We start from the raw sequence: 22,210 nt of genomic DNA, 5'->3' as shown, positions 1-22,210 counted from the left end.
TCGGTATTTACATCAAACTGTTTTTAAGAATTGCTTCCATATGGTAACTTTTTTTTTCTTCCAGACGTGGACACGTACCTAGGTTGGCAAAACCCTTAACCGTATAGTCCACGTCTGGCCGACAGTCTAGTTCGCACAATACACAGCACATAAGCAAACAATTACAAAATTCATAACTGCACCACAAATACAAAGCACAATTGCGTTATGCAGATGACAATAATGTGTATCACATTAGTTAATAAAAAATAAATAAATAAATAAAAAAAATGAAACAACAAATGAAGCAAAAACAATAGTGAGTACACCAGTACATATAGGTGAGCAGCAAACAGCAAATGGATATGAAAAACTGCATATGTAGTTGTTGACAAGAAGAAACGTATTTTTTCTTTTTTAAAATTTTCGTTGTGTCAAATTTTGAAGAATAATAAAAAAAAGAAAAAAGAAAATTTAAAAGTTTTTCAAAAGTCTAAAAAGTTATGGAAGAAAGTTTGTTTTTCTTTTTTTCCTAAAGTTTTTTAAGGTTTCATGAAGATCAAAATTTTGTAGGAAAACATTTATAATGTAAATGTATCTAGCTGTCGATGAATTTCATTCTTAGCGAATGTAGTATTTGTTGGTATGTCGGACAGTCTGAGACGAAGGCTGAATGATCAGGGTTGTAGTTGGTACCTTTGTACGTGTTCGAGTGCCAACAGTAGTTACTAGTGACATTTCTAGAGCCATGATGGCTCAGGGGATAGAGCGTTCACCTTTCAATGAGGTGAATCGGATTCGAATCTCAGTGATGGCTGGTCGAAACGAATTCCGCATCCGGCTTCCCCTGACCACAGTGCTGACATAAGATATCCTCAGTGGTAGACGGATCATGAGTTAGTCCCCTTGCTTTCAGACTAACCATGGTAGGTTTTTGTGGTTTTCTCCATATAAAGCAAATGTGGGTTAGTTCTCTCGTCTTCTGGATTGAGTTCAAAATTACAGGGCTACGAAGTTGATCATTAGTAATCTTAAACTCAAAAAATTAGGGTGGCTGTTCAACGAAGGTTATGAAATTAAATAAAGGAGCATTTCCATAACTTCAATAGATGATAGCATACCACACAGTAACTATTCTGTATATGTAAATCGTTGTATTTTTCACCCTAAACCTAATTTTGATGAAAATGAGGCTTAATTATTAATGTACCGCAAAATCTTCACTTGTACTTAATTCATTTCATAATTTAAAAATTTTTAATTTTGATTTTCTTTTTTTCATTTTGAATTTTCTTTAGGAGTTTCGTAAAATTTTTCGGAAATTTTAATTTTAAAAAAGTTGACAATTTTAAGTTATTAATGAATCAAATCGTGTAATTCTGGGTCTAATTAAATATAGAATGGCAATTTTGAATACGATATTTATTATTATTTTTCTTCAATTATTTTTCTTTTATTTTCAATAAGTTACTTGAATTGAAAAAATGATTTTACTAAGACTAACTGAAATATTCAAAACATTTTCCATTGCCTAAAAATTACGAAATTTCGAAGCATTTGGTGTATTTTTGGTGCTGGCCATTATGCGTATTGTTACGTTTTAATCTAATACCTAAGTTTAATCTAATGCCAAAATCTAATACCAGAATCTAATACCTAATCTAATACGTGATTTTTAAACAAAACTTTTTTAAGAAATTCACTGAAACTTCCAAGGATAAGTTGAAATTATTTAAAGTATAATATAAAAAATGTTAAAATACATAAATGGGATTCAAAGTTCTCTATGAATATTATAAGCTTTCCAAACCATTATGCTTATTGGCATTAATCCTTAAATGTATTCAGAGATCTCTAGTAATTTCAAGCTAGCATTGGTCATAGCTATTGGAATCATAGATATTCTACTTTTTTCACAAATCTAAGTAGTATAAATACGTTTGCATTAAAAAAATGCTGAACTTAAAAGGAAATTACTAAATTTCAACTTTAACGAGTTTTTTCTAATTATAGTTAATACTGATCATATCTATTCTAGATGTATTCCAGCCTTTTCAATGGTTTAATTGAAATAAGATCAAGTGAAATTTATCTACAGACTCATTTTTATTCTTAATATATTTTTATTGGAATTCAAGAGTCAATTTATAATCTTTAATAATCATTTATAAAGCCTTGCTGCTAGCACTACTCGCTCTCATGCCACAGGTCCTGGGTGCTGTCCTCGGACTGGGAAAGGTCGACTTTGCCTATTATCGCTTTTGTGGGTGGATAAAATGAGTACCAGGCTTCCTTTGGAACTAGACATTGGGAATTCTGCTTTAGGAGCATCTACCTGCTCGGAATTTTCGGAATATCTGCTTACGGAACGCTCAAGAGAAGCATCTGCTCCTGCATCCCAGAGCTCAAAGTGGGATGGGAATAATAAACCTTGACCCTCCATTGGCTGTCACGTTACTGGGTTCAATGCTCATTTGTAGTTTAAATCAGGGCATATTTTATTGCAAGGTATCAAATTGCTGATATCTTTGATGCTATTTGATCAATTAAGGCATTTTCTTTTATAAAACAATTTTAGTTTGCATTCAGAATTATCATTCATACATTTAAATTGCTCGTGCCTGTAACTAATAGCTCATTCAGAGAAGTTTTTTAATGCTGGTTTCAGGAAGAAAAAAAAAGAGTGAAAAAATTCTATCACGTACAATTCACGCATTTGAAAAAAAATATATAAACACTGCTATATGTCGTCACCCTTAACTAAAACGTCAGTAAAATTTTAAGTATTAAGGTTAGTCTGTGATGCGAAATAAACAAAAATAATTTTTAAGCAGTAATATGTGAATTTTTTCGTTTTTGTTTTGATAGGTTTAAGTGCAAAAGGGCTCTAATTCGAGGGGGGAAATTAAAATGTACCTATCTAGACAAATAAGGTATTACTTCTAATGCATTTTATTTCGCTGAATTAAACGAATATAATTCCAAGTCAAAGGAACTAAAAGAAGTTTTATATGTTTTATGCTTTAAAAGGACATGTTTGAAAAAAATTTGAGGCATTGTTTCTCTTCAACCTTTATTTTAATAAAATAAAAACTATGATCGAATTATTTAATACAAACTCAGGTTTTATCAATAAAAATTACAGTTATTGATTTATACCAATCTATGCGTCCTCTTAGAGTTGTAGTTATTATGAAAAATTACTATAAAAAATAATAATTTCAAAGTTATTTTTTTCATAATTTTTCTTCTTTGCTTTTAAAATGTTTTCTTCCTTTATATATTTTCTCCTAATATGGTTCTTTATACTTATGCTCAGTTTATGCTCAGTTAATAAAAATTTAGAAATCTTAACTTCTTATTCTTCCTCTTTTTTTGTTAATTTCTCTTTCCTTTTATCCGTTATTGTATCATATAAATTTAAAAAAAATATAGTTTTCTAATAAAATTTTTGAAATTTATTACGAAAATGAAACAGGTTTTAATTTTTTGGCATTGCATTTTATGTTCTTCCACATTTTGATTATTTTTGTCTTTATGTACCATTTCAATTGAAGCCGAGCATTTGGACGAGCAGAATTAATATCTATTTCTACTTTTAACACTTACTCAGTTTGCTATAATTTAAGTGTATTGAAAATGCAGTTCCTTGGTGAACTGCATTTTACGTTTAAGCTATATATTTAACATACATTCCTTAATTAAATTATAACCCAAAGGGAATTTCTTTTCTCCGATGCATATCCCTTTTAGTTACGCGATTTAATTAAAAATGACATTTAATAACCAATTCCTTGCGCTAAAGATCTGTATTATGCCGCTTCTCTTAAATACCTTTTATCGAAAAAAAATGGATAATTTGAAAGAAGTAATTGTGAAAGTCCCAGAACGAAAGAAAAAATCCATTCACACTTTTTCTACAATCATTAATAAATTTTCATTAACTGGAACCGGGAATACAAAGATTATATTATAACGGCACTCATTTTTTTCGAAATCTTTTTTACTTCTTTAGGCATAAAAAAAAGAAATGTATAATATAAAAAAAAAGTTTAAAAGAAGTGGATAGATAAAGCAAAAAAATTAAAGAGTGCTGAAACGAGGTCACATATTTTTCCGTCATAATAAAAATCAGATCATTTTTTTTGTGTGCAGAAAATCAGTTTATTTGAATTTTTATTTGTTTATTCTTCGCAATATAGTTATTCATAAAGACTAAAAGTATTTAATTTCTTTTTTTTTTCTACTGACACTTAGCTTTAAGCTTATTATATATTTAGAAGTTTAAGAAATATGAAAGAGTGAATTAAAAATTAATATGTATCTTTTGTCTTTTATAAAATCAAATATTTAGGCCTCCCCGATATGCAAATATGAAATATAACTTTTATAATGTTAAAATGCATTTTTTACCTATCAAAAACATTATTCTTTTCAATGTAAATTTGAACAATAAAAAATAACTGCACAAATTTATAGAGGAAACTAAATGTTAAGGCGTTGTACCTAGGGATAGTTTAAAAACAATATATATTTTTATTTGAGAAAAGATTACAGTTGAAATGATACTAATATCTTATTGCTTACTATTTAAGGAATGAACTTTAAAATTAAAAATGTATTATTTTATAAGGGAGTGAAAAAATATATTTTTTACACCTTTGCAAAGTATCCGAAGGTACAACACCTGTATTTAACCTTGAAATGCAGGATGTCGTACTTTGGGATGCAGGGTATTATACCTTGGTACTAAATGAAAAATAGACAAAATATATTAAATAAATCTTATTTAATGAATATAAAATACAAAACATTATAGAAAAAAATGAAAAAAAATCCCTTTTTTATTTACCAGATTAATCCATGGGCATATCATATGCACTGAAATTCACAGGGAACTTGCTTTTGATGCACTGAAGACCCTGTTGCTGAGGGTGAAGGTAATTTATATATTATTTTTTCTTCATCTATTTCATATACATATTTTCATTTTTTGAAAGAAAAGTGTTTAACTAAAATATAATAGTCCTTTTTAATCTTGCCACATTCAAAACTGCAATGAATTGATGCTTCCATTTCTTCTTCCAACTCTCCTTCTATTAATTCCTGCATGGACATATCATTGTCTTCTTAGTCAAACAAAAAAAATTATTTATTCATCCTCTGAACTGGAGGTATCTATAACTTTGACTTGAAATATTTTTTTTACTAACAAAAACTTCCCCATAACATTCCGGAGATCAATCGTAAAGCTCTTTAATGCGATTTCTAAGCAGCATCATATTATGCTGTATCTCAGGAGGTCGTAAATTGCAATTGAAATCTTGTCCTAAGTTACAAGACATTGAAAAAAAACATGACAGGTAAAAATGTTTGCGATTAGTTGGATAGAAAATTAGTTGGATAATAGGAAAGAAATGAAATAATATTTTTTCCGATGAATTTTTATTTAATTTATTTCATTTTCCAGCTCTCATAAATCTTACACTAAAGCTGCTAGTTACTCTACACAAACTCTTGATGGCTAAGGGAACAACTATGTCAGGTTAAATTTGTTAGTCACCAATTGATGACAAGGCTATGCTGTTCGTCCCTAGGTGGAACTCTCTCCTAAATAACTACATAAACTCCCCTAAACAACTCCCCTAAATAACTATCGAAATAACTACAGAAGAAAATGATAGTATACTAAAATAATACACAAATAGTAATTTTATATTATAAAATACATTATGCTCACTGTGGATAAGAACATAAGTCAAAGCTATAAATGTTGAATGATGCACTAAGATAGAGATACATTAATACTTTTTAAGGATAAGTTGAAACTTTTAAGGACATAACTCTAAGTATTGGTACTTAAAACAATGCATTACTTTAGAGAAGATGGTGAAATTTAAAATTTAAACTTAAATGCTTGTCATGATATGTGAACATTTATATAATAATAATCTTAGCAACTAATATTTCATCACCTAACTGATATTTTAGCAACTGATATATACCTAACAAATATCTTATTGCATACTGCTTTTAATAATATGTTAACTGCTTTTTCAAACTATAATTTTTGAGTTTGATAATGTTGATTCAGTTGGCTAATATTTTAAATTAATGCTTAAATGATTGTATTGAACAAAAAAGTAGATACGTGAACCTCAATTTTATATAATATTGATAAAAATAAAAACGATACAAATCAAAGTGTGCTTTTGTAAGAAATGTAGTTTTAAATTAATTATTTTTAGTTTTGGATATAATATATATTTAGCATAAAAAATCATGTTAAAACTTTAAATAAAACTTTAAAAACTTATCCTAACGGTGTGGCATCTAAAGTTATATATAACATTTTAGCTAACTGATACAAGACGAAGCAATATCATATGTTTACAAAACACAAAAATGAAAAAAACATAATAAATAAAATATGCATTATAATATAAGTTGAATCGAAGAATGAAATATAAAATAATCTCAACAAATTATAACGTCTTAAATATTTGCTTAAAATGTTTACTTTTTTTTCTAAAATATAACAAAAACCAAAAAAAATTTTTTTTCATTTTTTTTTTAGTTTTTGGAATTATTTCAGATATTAGAAACGTAGGACATAATGCAATTCATAAAGAAAAATAAAACATAATAATTAATAAGATTTCTAGACCTAAAGTGATTGGAATTCAGCATTATATCATATGAGAAATAAGATCGATTTCAAAGAGCATAAAAATCCCATTCTATTTATTATTTAGAATATAACATTTGTGGACTACAAATAGATAGAAATAATGAACTTCGAAATTGACAACAGACCACTTAACATTTCATAATAATTAGCAATCACTCATGAGGTGGTTATGTTTTTGATGTGTACAGCTTCCTAATAACACCCCAATCTTTGAAGAAATAATGCTTTAACGGCAATCACAATCCATTTCATGAGTACATAAATTATTCTTAGTAATGAAGATTACGAATTGCTAGGTTACTTTCAAAGTTTCTGATCGGTTTATTTGGCACTGAAGCAAACTAATTAACTCATCCATCACCAGAATAAGATCATTTAATAAATTATTAAATACTCAAACATAGATTTTTTGCTCTAAGTGTTTTTATATTCAAATCTATTTAACTGGTTTGCCAGAGACTTGATATGAAACAAAGATGAAAACAGAAAAACGCAAGTGTAAGTTAATGCTTAATTAATAGTACAACAAAGGTAGCTCCAAAGTTTTTATTTTATAACTGACTTTGAACAGCAGGCCCAGTTTTGAGTTTACGGCTACCAATGTTCATCTCCGTAGCCTTGTGATTTTGAACCCAATCCAGAAGACATGAGAACTCCTGGATTAGGTGTTGGGAGAAAGTTGTCTTTGTGGAGGACTTTTTGACGCTACTTACCGGCATTTGCGTTACACGGAGAAGAAAACCACGAAAACCTCCCACATTTAGCCTGACGGAAAGGTGACTCTAACCCATTACCCGTCCACTACTGGTCGATGTGATCCGGGTACGGAATTCGTATCGACCAGCCATCACCGGGATTCAAACCCGGTTCACCACATAAGCTCCAAAGATTGACAAAAACCAAGATAAAAAAAAAACGTTCAAACCAGCAGCAAACTGTTAAGTATCCTCCTCATAGTAAGAGGTTAATAATTACCCTCCATTGCACGTGCAGTTTCGACCAGGGGTAGCAAGTAAAGAGATTTCATGCTACTATTTAGATAATATAGGAAGGAATGTTTCCTCTATCGTTTTTATGCGGAATCAAATGAAACTTAGCAAGAGTCTTTGGACTAATATTTACAAACTTATAGTGGATTTATTAAATAGAAATGATAATTTCAAATTGTAGTTTGTAGTAAGAAGACTTTTATAATTTCTAAACTACTTTTCCTGCCACGTTTCTTTCATGAAATTCTGTATGAAAATCACTAGAAAATAATTTTCACTTGCTTAGGTACGTAAATGGGTATCAGCACAAAATTGTGCTGTTATACACAAACCTGTATAGCTTCAAAACTAATAGTTTGATCATCTTAAGAATGATCCCCTTCAATTTAGCGGAGAATTATACTTCGCAAACAAAGAGTCATTTGTTTAAATAGCAGTGAATGAAGCCCATTTTCTCGTCCTTGCTAAAACCCGACAACTTTTTACTACCTATTATGAGGAGAATACTTAACAATTTGCCACCAGTTGGATTTTTTTTTGTTATTAAGTTTTGCTGATATCAGAGTTTCCTTTTTTCAATATAAAGCATTAACTTATCTGCATAATGATAAAAATAAATAAATTTTAGGATTTTATTCTTGGAAATAAATAATAGTTTTAAAATTGGTTTTATTAAATTTACAGAAAATAACAAAGTGTATTAATTCAAAACAGCAGTTTTTCCAAACGAACACTTTAAATTGTACACTTTTCTTCTTTGTTAATATTATATAAAATTTATGTTAGAATATCTATTTTTTTTGTTTAATTCAAGAAGCTAGGAATTAATGTTAGATATTGACCAACTGATTCAATATTATCAAACTCAAAAATTACATTCTTCATAGAAAGATCGCTTCCAGATGAAGGTAATATAAAATAGTGATTGGCCGTGACAGCTAGTGCTAGAAAAAAGGGAATAATAATTTTGTCCTTATTTCATTATTGACAAAAAATACTACTACATCAACAAAAAGTTTACATCCATCTTTTTGAAAGCAAGTTCCCTTCCTTATTTGAAGAGGTTTTGAAAATGCTTCAAACTACATTGATGTTTTTCTTTTTTTTTTTAAGAAATTAACTCATGAATGGTTTTCATAATTTGCCCCACTCTGCATATTTATAGAAATGTAAGTCTTTTTTCTTCATTAAATAGTGTCCAAATCTTTAAATAATAAATATAGCTTTAGGTTGTCTAATTGTAACACAAACCTCCATTCTGTTAGATATAAATTTTCATTTTTAATTATCTATAGAATGCACTTTTCATGAGGGAGGTGCAATAGACTCAATTTAGGAAACTAAGCATCTTCCACATTTAATTGAGATCTGTAAGAAGGTGTTTAATGATGCTTAGACGTTTTAGAATTAATGATGTAAGAAATCAATTTTCTTTAAGGATCTTTCCTAATTTCAATTATTTTAATTTCACAATGGTTCCTTTATTCCCCATGGTATTTCCTGTTTTTCTTAAATAACGCGTGATGAAGATTCATTAAATTAAAATTTTTTGGGTAGGGTTGGAAAAAAAACCCTTATTGATGAACACATACTAAATTATAATATTCGGGTTTTTATAATATCACTGCGATTTGTCCTAATTTCATTGTTAATTGAGTTATAAAAGTAAGTGCGTATTTTACACTTATTTTTAACAATAAATGAACAACTGTTGGTTAAATTTAAGAGACAGATGCAGATGAACAAAAATTATTTGGGGAATTTTGTCGCTTGAAGATTTTGAATAATTAATAATTGATAAATTAATGATAGATTAATAAATAAAATAAACAATTAGGTTTTAAAATCAGATTTTCTATGTTTTCTTGAAATCAGTCTGAATGAAACAACTCTTTAAATTCTCTTAATGAAGAAGAAAACGTGACATAAACAAAAAAAAATTTAGTTATTCATATTATTTAATTAGCAATTAGCATAATTATAATAATAATAGAAGAAAATTGAAATGATAACAAAATGTTTCTTTCTTTGCACTTTTTTATTAAATTTATGAAAACAATTTCAAATTGTTTTGAAAAGCTTACATAAATGCTTTTATCTTGATTTTTAAAATTTCTTCAAATATAATGTTTTAACAGAAATAAAAGTAATTTATCTCCAGAATATTCCCAAGAATATTCTGACGTTAAAATTTGCAACTAGTTTTTCCTCCTAAGCACACATTAGTTTCATCAAACCTAATTTAACACTTTTGTTATCTCAATTTATGATGAGTGTAGCTCATTTGTATTTATGAATAAAATAATCATATATACTACTTATTTTTCGAAATTGTAACTCTTATAAAAAAGATATTAACTTCAATATCATAAATTAACTTCTTTAAATCGTACCAAATCAGAACTTGCAATAAAGTTCCACCAGAAGATTTATTCAAGCAATGTTTCAAACACCAGATTTCTACTGGATTATACGTTGTTCGAACCATTTATTCTTATTACAAAAGAGCGAAACATGATTAAATACAATAGTTCGGCATATAATGGCATTACACTCGACCTCTTCTAAACTCTCTAATAGAGTGGAGCGGTGAAATATTGTTGAACCTTAACTATTGGTCTGTACATTTATCGTTTAAAATGTACAGCACGCCTTTCAAACACATTCTGATCCTTGACACTTCTGACTTGTGAGATTTGCGCCAAGGTTTATTTTCTGCGACTTTGTCAGATATTATGATACGTAAAGGTCGCTCACAATTCAACCAAGTTGCGGCAGTTTAAGGGCTTTTGATTCTTTTTGCTTTAGTGATTTAAGTGTGTATTCAAAACAGAATAGTTTATGCTAATGCTGTTTTAGATACTAATTAATACCAGAAGTAATATCAATTCATTAATCTACTTAATGTTTTTAAATTTTGTGTTGCACAGTGAGCAAAATAAAAAAAACAGACCACTATGAATAATTTTTCACTTTATGATCAAATATTCTCGTTCTAGGACTCAATCTTAAATCTGTAGTTTTCAGAAAGTTGAATGTTTAAAACTTGTTTTCTCAGGAACTATTGACAGATTTTGCCATGTAAAATAACAACCTTTTCAATGATGTAAAAAATTGCACTCCTTACAATTTTAAAATTGTTTTTTGACTTTTATTGAATAAAATGATAAAAAATTATAAATTATAAATATTTATTTAAATTTATTTTTTCCATAAAATTATATTTGGATAAACAATTTTCAAAACTGTCTGAAATTTTTTTTTCATTTTGATTTCTGCGTGTTCTGGAGATGTGACGGACTATTTAAAAGTAAAATTAACATTAAAGGATCCAAACTTCGGTCCACTCTTCTGAACAAACATTAGGACCATAGTTCTCAGATAGCGGCTACTCTTATATTTTGGAGATCAGAAACCCGAATGTTACGTCTATTCGGATAAAGTACATTTTTGTGTCTGATTTCGAAATTTAAAATATCGTCTGAACTAACTAATTAGCATATTTGAGGCCGCCCCCTCGAAAAATTAAGATTGAGACCTACAACGTGAAGATCAGATCATTAAATCAAAAAATTTTCAAGGTGGTCTGTTCATTTTTTGCACACCATACATAATGATTTTTCAGCTTTATTTCAATGCATCTAACATATCAATTCAATACGGATCATATGTTGTATTTAGAATCATAATATAGTTGTATTCTGATTTTTCCCCTTCAAATAAAACTTTTGGTCACGGCTGTTAAGTGGTAGACTACAAAAAGATTAAGTATAGGTCTGCGTGCTAGTTTTATGAACCAAGAAACATAGGACTTTTATAAGCTTCAGGCACTTTCAGTTCTTAAAAATTGATTTATAAGTTATTCTGTACATTTCAACTATTCATAGCATTTTTAGGTGAAATCCATACTTAATGGCAATAAATAGCAAATTAATAATATGCAGACCAAATTTTTTCTAAACAGTATCCATTTTTGATAGATCATTTCCTTGCCCATTCGAACTTCCACTAATTGCTACAAAAATTTATTATTAGGTTCGGAAGTAGAACGATTTGAAATTAATAGGAAAATAAAATAAATCCTGCATATTTTGGTAACTCCATAAAACGATGGCTGAAGTATTAATCACTTCATTAAAATTTTGCTGACTAACCCTTTTTATTTTACTGTATTGATGAAAAGTTTAGGTACATTAAAGTCCTTTATACTTAGTGAATGTTCAGAAAGTAAATTTGATTCGAAAATTGGTTATTTCACCCTATTTGAATTCCATATATCTGCACAATACTTTAGTTTTTACCCGCGTCAATCTTAAAAATATGTGCAATAAATTTAAAGCTTGTTTTTGATAACAAATGCATTAATAAAAAAATCATTGAAATAGAAGATCTGGAGCAGGCATATTCAAACAAATCACCTTTAATATCCTATAATAATGCAACTTGAATTTTAAATCAACTACAGAAAATTTCCCGTTCCTTTTTCACAAAAAAACTACTTTTGTGATTTAATTACATGCACATAAATAATGCTCCTTCCATCTGTTTTCTTTTAAGCCTGAAACGATAAATATTTATTGTGTGATTTTGTATTCTGTCATAGTGAATTTTGTTAAAGTTGTTATTCCCAAGAAAAACGCGCCTAACCATTATAATTAGGTGCTTCCTGATGCTCCGTGTTTACATCGATTAATCATGAGTTAGTTTTGATATCAGTATTCTTTTTCCTCTAACTTTAAAAGCGTGACTCCTCGACGGAAATAAATAGCATTAAGTCGCTATTTCCAATTATATTTTGTATAGAAATAGTAAATGTCAGCAAATCAACCGGAATATTAATAAAAACATGTCTGCAGGCATTTTATTTAATGTGTAATGTTCTAAGAATTTCCAAAAAAATTCTTACTCTATTACTAAATTAAATACTTTTGGACTACAAATAAATAAAAAAATAACATACCTTGCAATACACGTTGCCACCAATAAATGAAGCCGCTGAAATCACAAGTTTTTTTTTTATAATGTCGTCTTCATGGTAGAGCATTACTGATTTGTCATTCAAATATTTGTCATAGAACAATAGCTTCGTTTCACCCTTGGTTAAACGATTCGTTATATATCAGTTTTGTATAGTTTTAAACAATACTTGTGCTGTACCAGTTCTTGATTTGGCTTTCGCATCGTTTTTATTTTAAATGAACAGCCTACTGGTGCATGATTTAAATTTTATTAATATTTGTACTTTCATGCAGACAAATTCCTGAGCAAATTGTTAATTAATGGTAATAAAATCAAAGAATTTACGTCAAGTATAGGCATTTAAATTTTATTTAAGCATTTACATTCTATTTAGGCATTTAAATTGTATTTATTTTAAATGACAGCCTACTGGTGTATAATTTAAATTTCAAAAATATTTGCACTTGAATGCAGAAAAGTTCATGAGCATTGATTGAAATAAGTAATAGTAATAAAATAAGAGGATTTACGTCATGTTTGGGCATAAAAATTTTATTTAGGCATTTAAATTGCATTTATTTTAAATGACAGCCTACTGGTATATGATGTAAATTTCATAAATATTTGTACATGAATGCAGAAAAATTTCTAAACATTGATTAATAATCAATAATTATAAAACAAAAGAATTTGGTATATTTAAGTGAATTTTAAAGAAACTATTGTCAATGTTTCAGATTCCATAATATTTTCTTGCACAGATACATTGCTAAAGCGTACCTTATGGTGAAGTCATAAATAATTTTTTAGTTAATTGGAATTAATTATTAAATTTTTCAAATTTAATTTTAGGAGGTCGCATTAACCAAATATTGACAAAAGTTTCGTAAAATAAGTTATTACCTTTATTAAATTTTCAAATAATTCCAAACACTGAAAAAAATTATTCTCTCTACCTGTATTATTTATAAATCTTTGAGCCACTTCTGTTAAAAGTTCGTTGGGTTTTTTTTTTTTAGCAAAAAGCAAACTTTTTCATGTGTATGCTTTCTGTTTACGTGTTATTTGAATCCTTGGGGATTTTTTTCCGGTTTATAATAGAACTGGAAAGTAATTTTTTTTCAATGTTCCTAATATATTTAATAAATTGTGCATTGAGTAAGCGTTTTGAAATTATTACAGATTTTACAGCGTTTTAATATTTTTTTCATTTCCCCCCTCCATTTTGAGCATAACTGACCATAGAAAATGCTTAAATTCCTATATTAAGAAGCATTCATTAGATAAATTAAGATTTTTAGAATCTTAAGAGTAAATAAATTTTGAATTTGCTTTAGATAAAATATATTATCGTTTCCACCCATTTATATGTTATAGGTTTGGATGCGTAATAAACTTTTAAACAGTATTTTGTACTTATGTATATACTTTATCTGAATTTTTCAATTATTGAAATGTATCTTATCTAGTATAATGAAAGATGACTTTAATAAATGACTTCATAGTATTTTACCTTTAATATTTTTTTAAATTGCCATTATTTTTCTTTTCTCGCCTCGTGCCACATGTAATTTTTCAATTTGCTCAGAATTTTCTACTAATAATTTATGGGAAGAATCACTATTTTGTAATATCTCTTTAAAAATCTAGTAAAAGTGATTTTAGTTTAAAAAAAGTTATATGTTAGTATTTACCTTAATATTTGAAAATACTTTACCTTCTTAATAATATACTAGAAAGGAAATTGGCTGAATTTATTTTCTAAAATAATAAATACTATTTTAAAGTTTTACATTCTTAAGAGATAAATTTATTTGCTAAATTTTTTTGTCTCATTTTTAGATTATCTGTGCCATTTGTTTGTAAATAATCGCAAAGTTTATGTTTATCTAATTTTCCCTTATAATACTTATGTCTTATTCTGAAAGAATTCTTCCGAACTGATTTTAAATCAGCAATTTCATGAATGTGCCTTTATTTGCCTTTTTCTTCTTACATAATATTGCAGATTTTTCTTAGTCTTGCAATTGTTTCTTCATTCAAATCTATCATTTTTTTTCTAACATGCGAGTAAATCCAATATTTTTTTTATGAATTCGAAAAATAAGAAATGATACATTGCAATAAGGCTCCTTCTTTTGAAGACAAAATTTTTTCTTTTTTTTGATAATGAAAATAGTTTGATGAATCATGATTTAAAAGAGAAAAAAAAACTTCATCATTTCCGAAATGAAATGCAAATAATATTTGCTTCATAAAAACATCAAGTTATCATACATGCTCATTTAATTGAGTTATAGCGTGATAAACAATATTTATTTATTCCAATAAAAAACAAATCCTTCATCACTTAATGTTCCAACAATTTAGCTGAATCAAAAATATTTTACTTTGCTTAAAAAGGTTTGAACGGAATATTATAATTTTCTTTTAATAGAAGTATGAGCTACTACGATGTGCCTGAATTACGCAATGCGCCTGAAGGTGAATTTCCTGCATTCTTAAGTTTAAAGCATTGCCTAAATTGTTAAATTATTAAAAATTTTCGGAACGCGCCTTATTCAGAAAAACTTAAGTCGCACATTTTTAATACTCAAAAATTGATATTAAATATCAAGAAGACATCAGGCAATTATTTCTGTTTTATGTACTTTCAGCATTTATTTATTTTGCCAAATACTAAGTTAAATTAACATTTAATAAAAGTTAAAAAAAAGAGTGAAATAAGCTTGGTTTTCAAGCATAGCGTACAAGATTGCGTATTTGAGAGTTGGTGAGCGTTAGCGAGAAGGAGATAGAAGCCCTTTATTTTCATATATATTATTTGAGCCGCGTCAGTACAGGGAATAGAGCGCTCACCTCAAAATGACTTGACCAAGGTTCCAATCCCAGTAGTGACTGGTTGTTACAAATTCTGCAGCATCAGTCACAGTCTTGACGTAAACTATTCTTAGTGGTAGATGAATCATAGGTTAGAGTTTCCTTGCCGTCACGCTAGCTGTGGGAGGTTCCCCTTTCATAGTAGGTTTTCGTGGTTTACCTCTGCGTGTAACACAAATGCGGGTCAGTTCCGTTAAGAATTCCTCCACGAAGTCTAGTTTGTACCAATACTTGATGCAGAAGCTCCCTTGTTTTCTGGTTTGGGTTGAAAACAAAGTTTAACATTGATAGTCTTAAACTCCGAATTTAGTCGGATGTCCAACTTTGGTTATGAAATAAAATATATATGAAAATGTACTTTATTAAACATATCTAATATTCATTTGCATAATAATTTTAATATCTTAAAAGTTATTCATAACTCAATAAAGTATTTTTATCATAATTTATGGGTAAAACTATGCCTGGACCTCTCAAACCCGGAACTCTTCATTGTGTAACAAATAAAATCTCGCGTAAACTCACAAATTGAGACTACTTTCATTTAAATATCTCCTCCCTGAACTCAAATTTCATAACTAAAATGAAATTCAATAGAGAAGGTGAAAACTTGTCACGAGATCCTTCGGAGTATGATTACTGGTACTGTTAAATATCTAAATGGCATTCTCCATTACTATTGTCCAGGAAATGCATGGTTGTACCACAATTAGTTGAGAAATTTGTAACTAGTTCAAATACAATATCATCCCTGAATGCAAAATTTGATGAAATACAATGAATTGAAATGCAAATTTCATTAACATAATCGAAATCTGTATCAAACTGGATTTCAGTTATCTTAAAATGCTGCATAAAATAGGATATGTAGCATGAAGCTATATTTTGTTAAATTAATAAGAAATTTTTGCAAGAGCAGATTTAAGATTTTCCGAAATAAATTTGTATTGGATAGTAGCTATAGAGATTGATTGAAGTTCATGATTTTTTTCTGTAAAAGTAACAGTAATTTTATGATGGTAAAAATGTAGATTTGTTTGAGGCAACAGAAACGACTGAAATGTAAATAAAAATTTTTTTATTGCTTTCACTTTTTTTTTTCATTCTGTGATTTCGATTTCTGAATTTAAAAAAAAAATTCTAAAAGCAAAATTCGAAAAAGATTTTTTGTATGATAATGATTAATAAAATACAAAATTTAATCATTAGGCATCTTTAATTGCACCCAGTTAGACTTCTTCTCAATTATGAAAGCAGAGTATATACTTCTAGAAAAAGTATAATCTTGTAGAGTAGTATAATCTCGCAGCAAACAATTTTAATATCACTTATTTTTTCAGTATTTTTTATCAATATTTTATGTGTATTTTTTAGGCGAAATGATTTACAAAAATTAAAAGAATTAAAAAAAATTGAACTACTGAAATATTTTATTTTTATTCTTAGAAACGATATAAAAGAAGGTTCCTTTTCTATTATTTTTTACTGAGGCTTTCTAAATTACAAAAAAAAAAAAAAACAGTGAAGAACACGTTTACAATCTTGTATTCAACAAGCATTTTTACTAAGACAACAGTAAAGAAAAAACCAACATGGATAAGGTAAACTATTCGTTTTGCATGAACATATGATTCCATGTCAAACTTTAAATATATTCAATTTAACTTAAAGAGAATTCATAGATTGGGCTGATTTGCCCTCAGCCATACATTTTAGAGTTTTTTCTCTTGTAATAAAATACAAAAACTGTGAAATAAATTTCTTAATGAAAATCTATTTAATAGCTTTGCCCCTACTTTTTGAATTTTATACTCTCCAATTTGTTAACTTAAATCTGTGGGGAAAGGAGTAGTTGATAATGTAAACCTTCCTCTATATTCAATAATCGTTGTGGTAGTTACGTCACAATGCTCCCCCACCAGAATTTTATTAGGGATAAAATTCAATGAACGGATATCACTAATTACCGTATTTGCGAAAAACCGAGAGAGCTGTGTTAAGTTCACAGAGTTTTGAGCGTTTGTAGTGACAGCTGTACTAAGTTCACAGCTGTGTGTTTTGTCTCTTCTGTGTTGCCATTAGCAGTTGAGAGTGCGTAAAATCCCGTTGTGTGTAAATGAAACTGAGATGAAAAAGTACAAGGAGAACGTTGACGCAGTCACAAATAGCAAGCCAAATGATCAATGGGGTCCATTAGTCGAAGTGGGCGTTACTTCCGATGCATATCCTAATATGCTAGTGTATCCTTATATACTAGTGAATCGATATTTAATAATTGTACTTGTAGTTAAGCCAAAAATCGATTCTAAAGGCGATACCCTGATATCTCCAGCGATAGTCTTCGAGACGTATACTTATGCGATGGAATCGCATAATTACAATGAATGTGTTTTTTATGTTTTTTTTTCATTTTTCATCACATCAAATTATTTGTTGTATAATTACGATCAATTGTTTAAAACATTATTTTTATTAATATATTTAAAAAAAAATATTTTTGCAAAATATTATTTTTTGTGAAGTTTATTTTTGTAAAATAATATTTATTTTATACTTTTTAAAAAATAATATCGTTGAGTTGAATGAACTTTTAACTATAGTTGTTTAGAATTGATCAACGGTGTTTATCATTGAATGTTTATTATTATTTTAAAGATAAATAAATTCTGCAGGATATGCTTTTTGAATTGTAAATACGTAAATGAATGCATGTTTTATATTGAACTCATTTTCAATATAACAAAATTCTCATTTATTTGTTCTGTGCTTATTCATACATTGTTCTCAGTTCAAATATTTCTCTAAGAATTTTTACATCAAGTTAATAATTTTAAACAACTTCCGAATCATATTCTGAATTCAGAGTGCACTCCGAAATGTCTTTAGATGTTTAATAAAGGAGTTCCATCTTCCTTTTGATGCACAAGATTAAAATGATATATTTTATATAACCATCTTATAAATGTCTACAGTTTTACGAAATTTCTTTATTTGAGAACACATATTTTTTGTAATTTCATTTATCTCTATTTGATTCTAAGCTCTATCTACATTCTAAGAAATGAGAAATTCGACTAAATATTACTCACTTTGTGCTATTATTCCAGTGCATTTATCTTTTCAAAACTGCTTCGTAAAAAAAAAGCTTTTATAGTGAGAGATTTTAAATTTGCATATTGTATTAAAAATATTTTATGATCTATAAATGTGTTTTCTAGAATAAGAAAAATTTCTTTTATATATCCTTTCCTTTATATCTACATGTTATTTATTTAATGTCCTGTTCACAGTATTATAGTACTCTTAATTACAGAATTTTTGCCGTTCATTAATTTAATTTTCATTATTCATTATTTTTTCTGTTATTGAAATTTTATTTAAATATTTTAAATTGGATTCAACACATATTCGAATTAGTTATAATATAGTTATAAATAAATGATATTGATTATTATTACTAGTTAGTAGATGTGTTTGTGATTTTTATTTTCATTTAATACTTGACATTCAAAAGAATTAAATATCAGGTTTTAATTTTATATTTACAAAATTTGAGTCTTACTCTTTCTCTTCAAAATACTTCTAAAACTGAACAGAAAAACTAATTTGAAAAAAAAAAAAAATAGCTCTTTTCAAATTCTGTCTGTGTANGCTATTATTCCAGTGCATTTATCTTTTCAAAATTGCTTCGTAAAAAAAAGTTTTTATAGTGAGAGACTTTAAATTTGCATATTGTATAAAAATATTTTATGATCTATAAATGTGTCTTCTAGAATAAGAAAAATTTCTTTTATATATCCTTTCCTTTATATCTACATGTTATTTATTTAATGTCCTGTTCACAGTATTATAGTACTCTTAATTACAGAATTTTTGCCGTTCATTAATTTAATTTTCATTATTCATTATTTTTTCTGTTATTGAAATTTTATTTAAATATTTTAAATTGGATTCAACACATATTCTAATTAGTTATAAAATAGTTATAAATAAATTATATTGATTATTATTACTAGTTAGTAGATGTGTTTGTAATTTTTATTTTCATTTAATACTTGACATTCAAAAGAATTAAATATCAGGTTTTAATTTTATATTTACAAAATTTGAGTCTTACTCTTTCTCTTCAAAACAGTTATAAAACTGAACAGAAAAACTAATTTGAAAAAAAAAATAGCCCTTTTTTTAAATTCTGTCTGTGTAAAATATTTGACGTGAAATTTTTTTTAGTCCTTTAATGCAAATTTAAATTTTGAAGAATTATTTTTGAACAAATGTTTTAAATTATATTTTCTGTTACAGAAATTTTTAAGTGTTTTTAATTGGATTAAATTTAATTACTTTAATTTTCTGTGAGCTGTTTATTTGTATTTCAATATACAGGTATAGGACAATATAATAGGAACACCTGTGAAAAAATGAAAATATTTTATTAATAAGGAGTTGGGCCACCTTTGGCCTGAATGACAGCTTGCATTCGACGTGGGATTGACAAATAAAGGTCTTGAACAAAGTTCATTGGAATTTGCAGCCATTCCTCTTGCAGGGCTGTCTCGAGTTCAGAGAGTGTGCGTGGAGGAGGAAACCGAGCACGGACTTTTTTCTCCAAAAAACCTCACAAAGGCTCAATGATATTGAGATAAGGGGACTGAGGACACCACGTTAGATGGTCCACTTCATCATTACGCTCATTTAACCATGTTTGAACACAGTGAGGCGTTTGAACAGGGGTGTTGTCATCTTGGAACACAGGACGCTCTCCCAGAAAGAGAGTATGAAGCATAGGGTGAAGATGATCTACAAGAATGCTTCGGTAATGGTCCCCTTTGACCACCCCTTCAATACAACGGGAGGTCCCAATCCACGGGCAGATATAGCGCCCCACACCATCACAGAACCACCTCCATGTTTCACGGTTGGAACCAGGCAGTCAACATGAAATGCTTCTGCCGGCATTCGCCACGCGAACACACGTCCGGTGGTCTGGAATAGTGTAAAAGAGTCTTCATCAGACCAGATGACTTGTCAGACCAGATGACATGAATGTTAGCAGGATGCAACTCCCGTTGAAGAGTTTTCATAGATACAAGGTTCTGAAGGTGGGTATTCATCTCGGATGTTATCACCGGCAGTGTAGTCTTGCGTTTTCGAGCGACTATCCTCTTCAACACAAGTCTATCACGGTCTGACAACTTCGATTTCCTGCCGCTGTCGTGCCTCGCCGAAGTCACCTTGTCCAACTTTGTGTATGCCGACAGAGTCCTTGATACAGTGGTCCTTGAAACACCTACAAGGTTCGCTGTTCTGCACACGGTCGCTGCAGCCAGGCGAGCTCCGATTATCATGCCTCTTTTAAGGTCAGAGTGGTCGGACATAATCTCGTTTTGCTAAAAAAAATTTTCTCATGCAAATCTCACATTACCAAATGCTAGACAGATACCTTGCCTTTCATCAACACTAGGTAGCACATTCTTGCGACACGTGCCCGCCGCTTATTGGACGGTCGAGAACAACTCTATTCTTTCACAGGTGTTCCTATTATTTTGTCCTATACCTGCATAGTCGAAAGTCAGAAATGAAAAAAAGAAACCATCAAAATATTTCTTCAAAAATCATTCTCAAATATTGAATCAATACCAGTGTCCAGGTATTAATTCGAAAAAGCCAATAAAGCATAATACAAAGCCAAAGCGAGACGATGAAACAGATAAGAGAAATAGTGCACATACATAAAAATTAAACAGAACTGGAAATACTTGAAAATCGGGGGAAAAGAGATCAGTCAGAAAACTTAAATGGGTGTTAAATTTCATAAGGTGGTTTTATTTTATAATGCCATATTATTTCACATTTCATGTATTTTAATATGCTATACTTGAATTTTTTTTCATAGTAATATTAGAACTTTTAAAAATTTTCAATCCCTTAGCATTCCTCCACCTTCAATTTATGTTAAGTTTATTGAACATGAATTGAAAACAAGATAAAAATTATTGTATAGCTCTAATGCACTTTGCTTTTTGAAGTACACTGGTGGACAAAATTAAGAGATGAAAGACATTTTCCCAAATATCTCAAAAAATACTGAATATAAATAAATGAAATTTGGTATGGACATAGCTTATTCCATGATAATAAAGTATGCAAAACAAAAATGATAGTGCCATTTACTGACAAGACCTATCACCAATAAATCCAATGTAATCTGAACTTAAGGATAAAAGATGACAATAAAAGTGAGGCTCGTAAAGTGTGTGTTGCCTCTAGTATGGTGTATGGTTATCCCTGACAGACAGACAGCATGCACAACAAGTATGCATGTTGTTAATAAGGGAGTTAAGGAGGACTTGTGGAAGACCCTCCCATTCTTCCAATGGAGCAATTTTTAACTCCAGAATGGTTCTGGGGGGAGGTTGGCGCATCGCAATAGCTTTCCCAAGAGCATCCCAAGCATGTTCAATAGGATTCAGGTCAGGGGATTTGTCTGGCCAATCCATTCGTTGAATATCCTCGCTTTCCAGATACTCATCAATCATGAGAGCCCTATGTGGTCGCGCATTGTCGTCCATAAAAATGAACTCAGGGCCAACAGCGCTATTGAAAAGATGCACATAGGATCTAGGACCTCTTGCCTGTACCTCTGGGCATTCACGGAACCATTGTCAAACACATGGAGCGGTGTGCGGATATCTTGCATGGGCGAATGAATGTG

The 22,210-nt window shown here is 29.1% G+C and overlaps 1 long non-coding RNA gene across 2 annotated transcripts in view; it reads left to right on the top strand.

Annotated features, from left to right (window-relative positions):
* LOC107452546 (uncharacterized) overlaps positions 1-22,210 on the top strand; it is a 52,717-nt gene that overhangs the window by 8,485 nt on the left and 22,022 nt on the right. For both annotated transcript variants that reach the window (XR_006225291.2, XR_001585193.3), the window contains exon 3: positions 4,835-4,919. This is a non-coding gene — a long non-coding RNA (uncharacterized lncRNA). The remainder of the gene's footprint in view (positions 1-4,834; positions 4,920-22,210) is intronic.

The sequence above is a fragment of the Parasteatoda tepidariorum genome, chromosome 3 (genome assembly GCF_043381705.1).
Source record: "Parasteatoda tepidariorum isolate YZ-2023 chromosome 3, CAS_Ptep_4.0, whole genome shotgun sequence".
NCBI lineage: Eukaryota > Metazoa > Arthropoda > Arachnida > Araneae > Theridiidae > Parasteatoda > Parasteatoda tepidariorum.
Note: the sequence above shows the minus strand (reverse complement) of the source record. Positions and strands in the feature narration are given on the sequence as shown.